The 15,392-nt window shown below is 38.8% G+C and overlaps 1 protein-coding gene across 1 annotated transcript in view; it reads left to right on the forward strand.

The window, feature by feature from the left end:
- The window catches only part of LOC149841140 (uncharacterized), a 29,606-nt gene extending 14,515 nt beyond the window's left edge, over window positions 1-15,091 (forward strand). The window contains exon 2 of the mRNA XM_090004675.1: window positions 14,804-15,091. The gene's annotated coding sequence lies outside the window, so the exon portion shown is untranslated. The remainder of the gene's footprint in view (window positions 1-14,803) is intronic.
- Window positions 15,092-15,392: the final 301 nt, after the last annotated feature.

A 15,392-nucleotide genomic window follows, 5' to 3' on the forward strand; every position in this document is an offset into this window, starting at 1 on the left:
TCCTCTATTTATAGAGGAGGGAGGCACTAAAGAAGAGACTACAAGGGGGCTCCCTTGTAGTCGTTGGGAGCTCCAACGGTCAGAAATTTGACCGTTGGGGCCCCAACGACTACAAGAGTGGGGCCCCTTGTGGTCATCCTAAAGAAAGAAAATAAAAAACAAAAAAGAAAAAAGTGAAAAAGGAAAAAGGAAAAAGATAAAAAATAAAAAGTAAAAAGGTACATTGGCAGAATTACAAGAATACCCCTATCGGGTATTTCAATAGAATATGTATATATATACATATATGTATACATATACTTATATATATACGGATGTATATATATATATATATATATATATATATATATTTTAACACCTACCATATGTCACTTTTGAGTATCAATTGGCAGATTTCTTTACCAAGGCTCTTCCGTCATCTCGATTTCATTTTCTTCTTGACAAACTTTCGATAATCACACAAGTTTGAGAGGGGGTGTTAAAATGTAAGATTATATATGATATAGATATATATTTTTTGGTTATGTAATTTGGGTATATGATCAGGAGTATTTTGGTTATTTCACACATGTAATAGGGACTGTCCACTAGGGACAATTCAGTCTTTTTTGTTTTATTAGTTTTTTGTCTTTTTTATTTGTTATAAGGGCACTATGGTTATCATGCCATAGGGATGATGACCATATACTCGTTGGGCTAGCTCCCAACGGCTATAATATAGTCGTTAGGAGCTCCAAGGCCATATGTTCTTGTATATATAGAGGGATTTCTCCTCTTTTGTTTCTATGCTTGTTCTAAGCATTTAAAATAAAAATTTTTATTTATATTTGTGCTCTTGCTCTCTTTTATGAAGTTTATGTGTTAGCCCTTAGTGGTTCTTTTGTATTTAGCCCATAAATGACTTTTGTATTTGTGGATGTGCACATTTGTATACCCTTTGTGGCATTATGTTTGTGCACTTTGTTATTTCATTACATGGTATCAGAGTTAGAATCTCTTGAAGGCTTGTGTTTGGAGGGTCTGATCTATATATCCTAAGGGTGTTTGAGTCCAAATTTCAAGTCTAAACGATTAACGATTGGGGTTGGTTAGCTTATGCAAGACTGACAAAATTTCTGCTTCGTCAACAAACAATTTTTGGACAAGTTGGGGTTTAGAAGAGGTTAAGGCTTGTAAGAGGGTCAGGGAATGGGTTTCAGTGTCTTACATGGCTTGGTTGAGTCGAGTTCTCCACAAAGTTGATGCAATCCACAAACACTAAATAGAATTGGTTCTACTTAGTACTTAGGCAATTCCAGACCTAGGTAGGGCTGGTACCACATTATGTTGACAAAGAGATAAGCCTTTAGAGAAGGGTGAACAAGTCAGGGGTAGGGACTCGCAGGGATAAAGAATGAGAGAGAGACGTCCACAAGGAGAGACGGGGGACATTAACTAGAGAGAGGAGAGAGGGGAGAGGGGAGAGGGGAGAGGGGAGAGGGGAGAGGGGAGAGGGAGTGAGACGATTTTGAGAGAGAAGTCCTTATTAATTTCATTCATGTCAAACTTCACAAAATGAGTCCCTTTTATAGGCTAAGGGAACTCTCAATGATATTACAAAAACCAAAGCATAATTAAAACTAATAACCCTACTTAGATAGAACCTACTTATAAACTTAGGTAGGACCTACCCAAGTCACTGATGAGAGCCCATTTTCACAAGTGGCTCTTGGGCTTCTAAGGCAATTAAGGAGGGAAGCCCAAGGGTCTACATGACTTTCCTTTTGGGCCTTGTTGGCCTCTTGGGTGGCTCCAACCAGGTGTGGCCCACACATCTTTAGAGGCATTTAGAGGGGATGCCCCATATGGGTCCCTGTTGCGGCCGCTACTCGCAACCCCAGGATCTATACCACGATACATCTCAGCGATTTGGTAGGTATAGGAAAAGCATGACAAAATGGCTAAATTAGGTAGGAGTGGTTTGAATCTGGTAAGCGTTTCAGGTGTGGTTTCGGTCAAGAACTGAAAGGCTCTGGTTCAGGGGTTCTAGGGACACCTAGGAACGTGTGTGAGAGTCTGGGATGTGATCGAAACACAGAGAGAGGCGGCTGACGGTAAAGGGTTATCGGTTTAGGTAATTTGGACATTTCGAGCACCCGACATGATGTGTTTTTGGGTTTCAGGACCTAGGAAGCTAACGAAAGCTAGGCTAAGGCTAAGGAAGGTTGGTAATACTTGGGAGATCTATAGGAGGCTGGTATGAGGTCCCACACGTTCTGGAATTCGGACACACGATCTGCAATGCAGTGATGTCACTCGGCTCGCCGAAAAAACAAAATGCAATGTCCGAACGTTGGGGGAGCTCAGGCTCCAGTGAAGGGGCTGGACGTCTAACCCTTATGTGACTGATATGCTGAACGGTCTAGGGAGGACGAAAGGTCGTGGGAGAGTAGAGAAGAGAGAAAGAGACATTAGAGAGAGATAGAGAGGGCGGGTGCTAGAGAGAGATGTGAAAACTTCAATTCAATTTCATAATTCAATAGGTTCCCCCCCTCGATCTCCTTATATAGAAGGGGCTGGGGTTGAGTTCTAATTAATCCACACTTCATCTAATTAAGAAAAGTCAATAACCTATCTAAGCTAGGACTCCTACTCTATTAAGAACTCTAAACTAATTAAGGACTCTTAATTAAAAGCAACTGATGAACTTTTAGAAGTGACAGACATCACCTACCATGTAGAGCCCCTCTACTAATTAGCTTGCCTTGAGATGATGCCATGTGTTCAACTTGTTCTCTCCCAGTTTGGGACTCAGAACAATTAGTCTTTCCTTAATTAGAGAAATCACCTTAGTTGCCATGTCATCACCGTGGGACCCACACACTACTGATCGACCCTCCTGGGCTCTGGAGGTGGCATTTGGATCTTGGACACTAGATATGGATCTACGGTCATTTTCTGGATCGTAACAGCCCACCACGCTCCACATCACTTTGCCCCCAAAGTGGAGTCCATGACCCTCTGAATTGCGGCTCCTTCGAGATCAAACATAAAGTTTTGATCGTCCCCATGCATTAGGACAATTTTGTGATTGCTCGATCGCGGCTTCCTACTTGTTGCTAAACTCTCAATCCAAACCGAGTATTGCTGAAGGAGTTGGGGATATTGCTTGTGAGTGCATGCATTGGTGAGGAGTATGCAATTGCGCTTGTAACAGCGACAGGGTTGCACTTTCAGGGAATTGTCGGGATGTTGCGGCTGCATGAGAACAACAACAACCAATTGGCAACAATCGCATTCCTCATGGTGACCCTGCTAGACCTTTCGCCTCAAGTGAGAACTCTTCCACATGGTCGGGTGTGTTCACCAACTGCACTGCATTGTCGACTGTAGGTGCGAGCTGTATCTGCCCTGCTTGTTTTATCGGATTGCTGATGAGCATGAACAAGGATAGACTCTACTTGTGCTTTAGGATCTACACGATCCTCTGTAGGGCTCCTGTGGTTCAGGGTCATATCCCTGTCACGTTCAGGGTTGCACTCGCTTGCTAGAGAGGTCGAATCTTCTACGCACAATGGTGCTTCCTCACTGGGCATAGGGGTGTCTTGCTTTGCAAGCACAGTAATGCGAGAATCTTGGTTGTTGTCCTCAAGGTGTCAGCCATGTGATGCAGGTTGGTTGAGCTGTCAGCCTGGCTGGACTTGTACTTGGTTCATGGTGTGTTGTTGGGGCATTGACGATGATGACGCTATGAAAGGAATTACCTTCGATAGTTGTTTTGCTGGTGGGATAGTCAACTCCTAAACACAGTGATGTAGGGACAAGGGCCTCCAAAGGCTGCTGCCGCAAGTGGTCTGCGACAGAGTTGTGTGTGCAAGAACTGTGGACATGCATTATGCTGAGTATGTACTGCTCATGTGTATATACTTAGTCGTTGCATCAGTCGATTCTTGCAAGGGTATTATATCATAGGAAGGAATATGAAAATATGCGATCACTCGCCTCCATTCAGATTGATACCATTCGAACACACAATTGTGATTCAAAACTCATTCAAGGGATTTTTTCTCGCAATTTTCATTGCAAGCGTTATAAGGATTGATGCATGTCATGTACGCAACGTTCATCGACAGTGTTGGCTCCTACTGCCTCACAGTCTTTCGCACATTCCAAGAATCTTGCGATAAGTGCTTCTAACTTCAAACGCATCTTTAAATTCGTCCCACAACTTGCCGTGTGCATCCAGTCCACAATTTTGGTTAGGTTTGTGCACAGTTTTAACAATATGTCAACCACCGTATTCGGAGTTGTGATGCACTTTGGTGACACCCTCCTCTGATACCATTTGTTGCGGCCGCTACCTGCAACCCTAGGATGCAGTACATCTCAGCGGTTTGGGAGGTATAGGAAAAACATGACAAAATGACTAAATCAGGTAGGAGCGGTTTGAACCTGGTAAGCATTTCGGGTGTGGTTTGGTCAAGAACTGAAAGGCTTTGGTCCAGGGGCTCTAGGGACACCTAGGAGCGTGTGTGAGGGGCTGAGATGTGATATAAACACAGGGAGAGATTGTTGACGGTCATGGGTTATCAGTTTAGGTAATTCGAGCGTTTTGGGCACTCGACATGATGCAGTTTTGGGTTTCGGGACGTAGGAAGCTAACAAAAGCTTGACTAAGGATAAGGAAGGTTGGTAAAAGTACTTGGGAGGTCTGTAGCAGACTGATATGAGGTCTGAGGCTAAGGAAGGTTAGTAGAAGTAACTGAGAGGTCTGTAGCAGGCTAGTATGAGGTCCCACGCATTTTGAAACTCGGACACACGATCTGCAATGAGAAAATGCTACTCGGCTCGTCAGAAAAGCAAAACACATGGTCTAGGCGTTGGGAGAGCTCAGGCTCGAATGAAGGGGCTTGACGTCCAACCCTTGTGTGACTGATATGCTCAAGGGTTCAAGGAGGACCAAAGGTCGTGAGTGAGGAGAGAGAGAAATGAGGAGAGAAGAGAGAAAGAGACGTTAGATATAGAGAGATAGAGAGTGGGGGGTGGGGGGGACGGCTAGAGAGAGATGGGAAAACCTGAATTCAATTTCATAATTCAATAGGCTCCTCCCGTAAACATCCTTATATCGAGGGGGCTGGGGTTGAGTCATAATTAACCCACATTTCATCTAATTAAGAAAAGTCAATAACCTATTTAAACTATAAATCCTACTCTATTAAGGATTCCACACTAATTAACTGAACTAATTAAGGACTCTTAGTTAAAAACAACTAATAAACTTTTAGAAGGGGGAGGATGACCCCTAGGACTCTCTGAATCCATGCCCCCCTCATGTGGGGCCCCTTTGCTAATTAGCTTGCCTCAAGATGATGCAACGTGTTCGGCTTCTCCTTTTCCTGTCCGAAACTTAGAACAATTAGTCTTTCTCTAATTATAGAAGTCACCTCAACTGCCATGTCATCACCGTGGGACCCACACAATATTGATCGACCCTCCTAGGCTCTGGAGGTGGCGCTTGGATCTTGGACACTGGATATGGATCTATTTTTTGGATCATAATTGTCATTTAATGAGGTGGGGCCCAAGGGGGTCCCACATGGATGATGTGGCTACATGGCTGAAGTGGCTTGCCACAAAAGGAGCTCAGGTAAGGGATCCTGATCGGCTTGGCTTGCTGTTTGCATGATTTGGATCTTTGGAGATGGATCAAGCTCACCTGGGACTTGTACACATCAATATATCACTAGTTGTTGAGGAAACAACCTGATATATAATTTGTTGAGACTGTTTTCTTTACTGATTAATAATAAGAAAATATTTGTTCTAAGCAAGTATATAACTTGTACGGGGCATGCTCCAATCTAGTTCGTGCCAGAATGAGAATCATGTTTCTGATCTGCTGGAGTGTGATTTGAACTTTGCATATAACTAAAGGACTGATATTATCAAGCTAGATAACTGGTATATGGTTGATAAAGGCACTTAAACTATGCATGTAACTGAAGGACCGATATTATCAAGCTAGATAACTGGTAGCCCCATCACTATTAATCACTCATTTTTCTATGGATGAAATCCTAATGACATGCATTTTTATTTTTATTTTTAGTTGGGTACATGTGGATGACAATGACATTGAAGCAATCTGCTGGTAGGAGCCTTGGACAAGTCTTTGAGGATGGGAACATTTTACTTCTTAATATACATGGTATGAGAAACCATTCTATCAGATGTAATGTTGTGTTGTGGGCCAATTTCAAATTAGGAGTTGGTTTATTAGGTTGTAGTGAAGATTTTGTAGCTGCAAGGTACGTAAAGGGTCGAGTGGGCAGTCAAAATCATGCCCAGATTAGATCTTAAAACTTTAACGGAGTTACCAGATTCCATTTCTGATAGGTGTTTTAAGCCGTTTGAAACTTTAAAACTTCCAGAATTGTCTTCTAAAAGAAAACACTCATTTTCTATAAAAGTTATCTATAGCTGCTGGAAAATACTTTTTATTTTTAAGCACAGGAAATGTTACTGTAAGAACATAAATAGGACAGTGATTGACCAGGGTTAAATAGAAACAGTGAATGGTTTAAATGAACTTTGTCTTCTATTTTTCACTCTCGGATTTAAATCATAGTGTTGCCTATGGCTTTAAGTGAAACAATGACATTGAAAGTAATGTGCATGTCTAAAAAAAATCTCTTTACATGCATGTGGTTGCTTGTAACACTATCAGCACTACAAAACTTCATCTTTTTCATTCTTTTTTTATTTGTATACCAAGAATAGATTTGGTGGTTTTGTAAATTCATTAATCTTCTCTCTCTCTCTCTCTCTCTCTCTCTCTCTCTTTGAGACTGAAGGGTAACTTTGGAGTCAGGATTGATTGAAATTCATTTAACGCTCAAGAAAATTGGTCAAGAAGAGAAAAGGAAGATGGCAATGTTTGAAAAAAAACATGCATTGGGGGTGAAGGAATATGAAGACATGAGATTTTTTGGAAATGAAAAATTGATAGATGAGGGATTTCTAATCTTGGATAAGTTGGAATTCTGGTCGTTGTTAAACACTAACTAATAGAGCATCCTAATTCTAATGAACTGATAAATTGGAGTATTGATCAATTACATGGATCCAATATCTATTAAAAAAAATTCAAAAAATTCAAATTAAAATATGGATTTAAAATGATCCAAAATGATTTATCAATGTGCGAAAGAAAAAATTGTAGATACTTCGACGCTTGGGCCACATTGAACAACTGTGAGATTCTTTCATAGTGGATCCATATTTTTGTCTCATCTGCCAGCTCCAAATCTGTTTGATCCATTCAGTTTGAAATAATCTAATATAACTATGGCTGGTTCCAAATGATCTTAGCTTGCTATAGTGCCATGGAAGGGTGAAAATGGAAGAACGGGGGTAATATATGGGGCTGAAATTGAGGTTAATGTTCCTCAAATCTAGTGATAAATGTGTTAGGGTTATACACTATGTCACATAGGTGCGGATGCGGCGATGCAACACTTCAAAAAAACTTGGGTGCGGGAGGGTATATATTGTGAAATTGTCTACGAAGAGACAATACGCATACAAGCACAAATACTTTATAAAAGAAGTGCACGAAAGCACTCTCACAACACTTGAACAAAATACGCAAAAAGCGTATAAATAATAAACATGCAATAATGCATGTATTTCATAAATAAAAGCAAATGCTTGAGACTCTCAAGCTTATTTTACAACAAGGGGGAACACCCCTATTTATACAAGAAAGGAGAGGTGCAAGAGGGGGCTCCCCAACGACTCTATTGGGGAGACCCCCAATGCACCTTTTTGGAAATACAAAAAGGAAAAAATAAAAATAAAAAGAATTAAAAAATAAAGGGAAAAATTACAGCATATTCCAAATGGAATATGTGTAAAATGTAAAAGGACTAAAATACCCTTTTTGGGTAAAAAGAAAAAAATGTATAAATATATATATACTTATATATAGAGATACGTATACATATAACATATGTATACGTATCTCTATGTATATAAGTATATATATTTATACTTACAATAATGTTTTTGAGTATACATTTTAACACCCCCCCTCAAACTTATGGTGTGATAACCGCAAGTTTGTCAAGAAGGAAATTAAATCTAGGCGAACAAAGAGCTTTTGTGAAGAAGTCCGCAAGTTGATACTCAGACGTCACATATGGTAGATCAATGACCTTCTTCAAGTATTCTTCCCTGACATAATGACAGTCCATCTCTATATGCTTTGTTCGCTCGTGAAATGTGTGGTTCTTGGCAATGTAGATTGCACTTTTATTGTCACAGCATAACTTTGTTGGTTCTTTGACAACTACTCCCATATCTTCCAAAAGACGTCGAATCCATACTATTTTCATGGTGGTAGATGCCATGGCTCTGTATTCGGCTTCAGTGGATGATAAGGAAACCTTCTGTTGCTTTTTACATCGCCACGAGATCAAAGATTCTCCTAAGAAAATACAAAAGCCAGTGGTGGAGTGCCGGTTACTAGGGTCACCTCCCCAATCTGAGTCAGTATAAGCAAGCAATTTTAATTCAGAAGAAGAGGATAGGAATACTCCCTTACTCATCGTTCCCTTCAAATATCTGATGATGCGAAGCACAACACTCATATGAACGATTGTAGGAGCATGCTGAAACTGGTTGGCGATGTGTATAGCATGTGACAAATCGAGTCGAGTAATGCTGAGATACATTAAAGAACCTACCAATTGTCTGTAAGGAGTAGGATCGATTAGAGGAACACCGTCGTCAATCTTCATTTTTGCTCCCACAACTTCAGGGGTTTCGCATACTTTGTCATCAGAAATTCCTGATCTGTCAATAATCTCACAAGCAAGCTTAGACTGAGATAAAAAATAACCACGTTGTGAATAGGCAACCTCAATTCCAAGAAAATATGTCAGAAAACCCAAGTCTGACATCTCAAATTTTGAAGTCAAGACGGACTTAATACCCTTGACTCCTTGAACATCATCACCTGTAATTAACATGTCATCAACATATAGTAATAATATTACAATCCCTGCCTTAGATTTTCTAGTAAATAGAGCAATGTCAGTATAACATGAGGAGAAACCATTTTCTAGCATTACACTGGTAAATCTGTCATACCAGGCTTTGGTGGCCTGTTTCAAACCATAAAGGGCCTTTCGAAGACAAAGAACTTTATCTTTAGGGATCTCCATGCCTGGTGGAGCATCCATATACACTTCTTCATTAAGATCACCATTTAAAAAGGCATTTTTCACATCCATTTGAAAAATATTCCAGTTTTTAATAGATGCAATAGTGATAAGACATCTAATTGTAACCATTCGGGCTACAGGAGCAAAAGTTTCTTCATAATCAATTTCATACTCTTGCCCATACTTTTTTGCAACTAAGCGAGCCTTATACCTTTCAAGGGATCCGTCGCTCTTAGTTTTAACCTTAAAAACCCATCGACAGCCTATAGTTTTCTTTCCTATGGGTAGAGTTTGGAAATCCCAAGTTTCAGCCCTTTTAAGAGCATTAAGTTCATTTTGCATAGCTTCTTGTCATTCTATACATTTTTTTGCTTCTTCAAAATTTCTTGGTTCAAAATAAGAATGAATGACACTAAGACAAGCCCTATATCGGGGTGAAAAGGAATCAAATGAGACAAAACGAGTGGGAGGTCTTCTATTCCTCTCAGATCTTCGGTGATCGAGAACATGAACAAGTTCACTATATTGATCAATAGCACTTCTAAAGGTGTCTTGGTTTCTACGTATGTTATTGGATCACTTGAAATCCTGCCTTCTTGTTGGTTATGCTCTTCGACATCACCCTCAATGTCCTCATCATGGTTTGATGATACATCATCATCACTAGATGTATCATCATTACTAGACAATAAGTCAAAAAAGGAAGGAATAATCAAAATTTTCTTGTTGAGAAACATTTTTTTCAAATCCACTTTCATTTTCTAAAAAAGTTACATTTCTAGAGACATATAACTTATCTTCTCGAAGATCATAACACCGAAATCCCTTTTGAGTTTCAGAATATCCAAGAAAAGCGCAGGGGATAGCCTTGGGAGAGAGTTTGTCATTCTTATCCGTAAGTATGAAACACTTACACCCGAAGACTCGTAACCTATTATAATCCGGTTCGAGTTTATATAAAATCTCAAAAGGGGATATTTTCTCTAATATTCTAGAAGGCAAGCGATTTATCAGATAAACAGAAGCAAGAGCTGCTTCAGCCCAAAAATTTTTAGGGATGTTTTGGGAAATAAGAAGGGTTCTAGTGGTCTCAATGATATGCCTATGTTTTCTTTCGGCCAACCCATTCTGTTGAGGGGTTTTAGGACAAGATCTTTGGTGAATGATTCTGTGATCTTCAAGATATATTTTAAATTGGTTGGAGAGATATTCTCCTCCAGAATCACTTCTAAAAATCTTTATGTTACTGTTAAATTGATTCTTGATCATTGAATGGAAGGTTCTAAAGCACGAAAAAACTTCATGTTTGAATTTAAGAAAAAAGATCCATGAATATCTAGAGAAATCATCCACAAAAATAACATAATAAGAAAAGCCTCCTTTTGAGACAACAGGTGCGGGTCCCCAAACATCGGAATGAACAATTTCAAAGGGTTTAGATGAGAACATAGTTCTTTGCTCAAAAGGTAAACTTTGCATTTTTCCGAGAATACAGTCATTACAAGAAAAAGAACTTTTACATAGGTCCTTTGCAAAATGCAAATAAGATAACTTGGTGATATTAGGATGACCAAGTCTTTTGTGCCACACATTTATATCTTTGTTTCGGGCAACATTACAAAAAAATTTTGGAACTTGAAGAGATTCCATATAATATAAATCGCCTTTTTCTAAAGCCTTCCCCAATCAATTTCCCGGACAGGCGATCCTGTATTAAACATTTATCACATGAAAATTTAATATCACAACCATGGTCCGAGAGTTGAGAAACAGAGAGAAAATTTAAGTTAAGTTCAGGTATAAATCTAATTTTTGGAATAAAAAAATCTTGAGTTTCAAAATTACCTATTCCTTTAATTTCAAGAGAGGTTCCATCCGCAGTGGAAACAAAGGATGGAGAAACATTTTTTGAATAATCGGAAAGTGAAAACATGTTTGGGGACATATGAAAAGATGCACCTGAGTCTAAAAGCCAAGAGACTTTACCTGGAATGGAAGAAGTAGACACGGCGGCACCGGATGTAGCTCCCTTGAGAAGAGGTTGAAGGGCTTCCATTATTTGGTTCAACGAGAGTGACCCACTTGATGATGCCTCTTCTTTTTGTGGTGCACCGATGGTGGCCATAGCGAGAAGCTTCTTCCATTTGGGGCATACGGGCTTGATATGCCCCGATTCTTTACAAAAATGACATAGTTTTGCTATAGTCCCTCTTTCCTCTTTGTCCACCATCTCCTCCTTGATTTTGGAATTTAAAATGAGGAGGACGATAGGTCTTTACACTATTTCCGGGTCTTGATACGGCATTAACCTCATTGCTTTCTTCATGATTACAAGGAACCATAAGAACACTTGATCCTTGTTTACATAAACTCATACGAGTCTCCTCACCACTTAATTTGGTGAGAACATCTTCAAGAGAGGGAGGAGTAAATGAGAATAGAAGTGATGACCTTATTTGCTCAAATTCTGGTCTTAACCCATTCAAAAAATTGAAGAAACGATCTTCTTCAAGTTGCTTGTGGCGGAGTTCAATTGCCTCTCCACTCCATTTTGGTTCAAGCATAGAGAGCTCATCCCAAATAGAGGAAAGATCGGCAAAATATTCCCTAATAGACATTTCACCTTGAGTAAGGGAGAGGGCCTTCTTTTGAAGGTAATACTTATGGGATAGATCTCTTGATGTATACATTTTCTCGAGATAATGCCAAGCTTCCGATGCTTTTTTGAATTTGATAATGTTGGCATTAATCTTTGTTTCGACGGATGCGAAGAACCAAGAAAGAATCTTGAAGTTCTTCATTTCTCATTCGTCGTGCTTCTTGGAGTATTCTTCAAGAGCTTTGATCCTTTCCTCTCCCTCAAGAATCTTGATTTCACTTCCGTCCATTACGGTTATCTTGGGTTCCGGTTCCGGAATTGTTCCTTGCACATGACCCCACAATCCTTTTCCTTTTATGTGAGCCTCCATATTCCCGGCCCAAATATGATAGTTGGACCTATTCAACTTGAAGCCAAGGGCAAAGTGAGACTCTTTCTCACCCATTAATACGTAAAGAGAAGGAGAAAAAAGGCGTACCAATACAATGTTTCAACTTCTAGTTTGCACAAGATCCTTCTAAAATATTTGAGAAGCAAGATCTACCACTTTAATCTCTAAAGATCCGAAGGCACGGTTTTCGAGGCACTCGAACAAGGGAGGATCCCACGATCTTCAATCACCAACCGAGCTCTAATACCATGTGAAATTGTCTACGAAGAGACAATACGCATACAAGCACAAATACTTTATAAAAGAAGTGCACGAAAGCACTCTCACAACACTTGAACAAAATACGCAAAAAGGGGGAACACCCCTATTTATACAAGAAAGGAGAGGTGCAAGAGGGGGCTCCCCAAAGGAGTCGTTGGGGAGCTCCCAACGGTCACAATTGTGACCGTTGGGGGCTCCCCAACGACTCTATTGGGGAGACCCCCAATGCACCTTTTTGGAAATACAAAAAGGAAAAAATAAAAATAAAAGGAATTAAAAAATAAAGGGAAAAAATACAGCATATTCCAAATGTAATATGCGCAAAATGTAAAAGAACTAAAATACCCTTTTCGGGTAAAAAGAGAAAAATGTATAAATATATATACTTATATATAGAGATACGTATACATATAACATATGTATACGTATCTCTATGTATATAAGTATATATATTTATACTTACAATAATGTTTTTGAGTATACATTTTAACATATATATATATAATTTTTTTAACACTTTTAAGTTTACACTAATGAAATAAGAACAACTATCATATCATCAATTCATCATGCATAAATTCATATAATAAATCAAATTAACAATCTACAATTACTATTCCTCATCAATAAAAAATAACACCACACTAGTGCGGAGGTGCTTATATATATATATATATATATATATATATATATATATATATATATATATATATATATATATATATATATATATATATATATATACATACGTGTATGTGTGTGCAATTATGTATTTATATATAATATAGATAAAATTGGACTTGGTTAGGGTTAACTGAATTTACTTTTGGATAGAAATGGACCTCAATGTGGTTGACTTCACCTGACACAAAGGAAGCCGTGTCCAAGTGTCGCACCCAAATGGGTGCTGGTGCGATGCATGTGCGGTGCCCTGTTAGAAGAGTCCGTGTTACATAGATTCTACATAATAGCACTTAGACCTGTTAGTGCATCTAATATTACAAAAAATCCATCTTTGAGTTATTTGACACACAATATTTACAGAAAACCTTTTGACATTCCAAAAAAAAAAGGAAATTTGCATTCAATGTCCATGTAGGCTCTCTTATAACAAGAATACTATAGAGTCCCTGCAAATCCTCCAAGAAAAATATGTTGTCAATTTCTTTTTTAAATTGAAAACTTGGCACGAGTTAAGCAGAGCAGAGGATGAGGGCTTTGAAGGGCCATTCCATTATTTATGATAGGGAACTTTACTCAGCTTTCTTTTTTGTATATTCATACTCAAGTATGATGTCCTCTTTATTTCATTACCTGTTTTGTGGAGGACTTCAGGTTTGGTTGGGTTTGTTTATAATTAAATTTGGACCATCAGGTTGGATCTTTTTTCCTCCAAAAGCTGTTAAAGTTTTAAGAAAAAGGTATGAAATTAAACACAGTTTTTTCTACTAAAATTGTCAGTGGTGGCATCCAGTTTGCCTTTTTGACATGTTCATTCCAAAAATGCTCTCCTTTTCACTTCTCTTGCTCTTTCTCCCATAGTTTATTTCCATTACATGCACTCTCAGATAAATTGCACTGTTTGGATGAATTAAAAGGACTGATGTGATATGTCCAAGTCGGGTCAGTATTTGCTATGTAACAGGTTGTAAGTTCAGCATTGAAGGTCATGATCATAAATAGGATATAGTTAGTCAATGTATTGCATTCATGTGAAAAATGTGAGGAAGCTTATATCATGGCTGCTGGGTTATCTATGGGCAAGGGACTGTGACATAAGACTTGGTGTTTTGAGTATGCCAGAATCTTGTTTTATTCAAATGCTGTAACCATTGTCTTTGGGCCTTGGTGGCCCATTAGACGCAACCTGTGGACCCAATGCCTATGGTTTGTAGGTTTTTATAGAGCAAAGGATAATAACAGAAGGGAAACTAGGATTGCAAAACTGATCCTTCATCTGTAGCTAAACTTTGTAAATATCATTATTCAGAAATGTAATCTGTTTGATATATGTTTATGTGGTTTTCAGTTTTGGTCGAGTATCTGCTCATACATGAATCTCGAAAAGGTTTCCGTTTCTCTTTTTCCATTTCCTTCCAGTCACCTGTTTGATTCTACTATTGACTGACGGTTTCTCCAGTTGACATTTTTTCATGATACTTTTTATGGCCTTCATGTAATCCACATTTGTTTTATATTTATGAGAAATCAATAGCACAAATTTTGATAAAACCGATCAGAACAGTAAGAGCCATAGTAGCCACACCAGTTTCAAGCTGGGACTCTTTGACCATTATGTCGCATGCTTGAAGTATTGAGTTAATGTTTGATTTCATTATGAATCAGGAGAAACGGTGCTTTTTGATATGTCAGCTGGTGCAGCTTCACTACTTCGAAGTCCATTCCTTCTGTTCCCCATTTAACATGGGGAGAGGCTTTGCTGCTTGATTAACAGGCTACTCAGTGGTCTTCCTTTTTATTGACCATTGACTTGAACCCCTGCTGGAAATTGGCTTTGTTTATGATATATTTGTTAAATTTTGAAACTGGTGTTTGTTAAAATTTATGTAAAATTAAGCCAGAGGCTTCTCATTGAACTTCCTACTTGGAATCCAAGTCAGTCTTTTGCCCAAACTGTTTCATTAATGCATGTAAACGCCAGGCTTCGGTTGTCAGAACTGGGTCCTTTAGCAACATGAATGGTTTCGTTTACCAGAATGTTTATCAATGTATGGCAGTTAACCGGCATTGATTGCATGCAACTGGTTATTATCATCCACAGCTGAAATTGATTGCACCCCATCTTTTTTTAAAATCATACATGTGATTCCGACTGAATATTAGGTACTACCATTCTGAGTGCTTTTGCTGCAATCTCAGATACCCATGATCCTAGGTACTTGATCTACTGCTGCAATATCTCCCCCTTTATTTT

Source organism: Nuphar pumila, chromosome 4 (genome assembly GCF_984573655.1).
Source record: "Nuphar pumila chromosome 4, dmNupPumi1.hap1.1, whole genome shotgun sequence".
Classification (NCBI taxonomy): domain Eukaryota; kingdom Viridiplantae; phylum Streptophyta; class Magnoliopsida; order Nymphaeales; family Nymphaeaceae; genus Nuphar; species Nuphar pumila.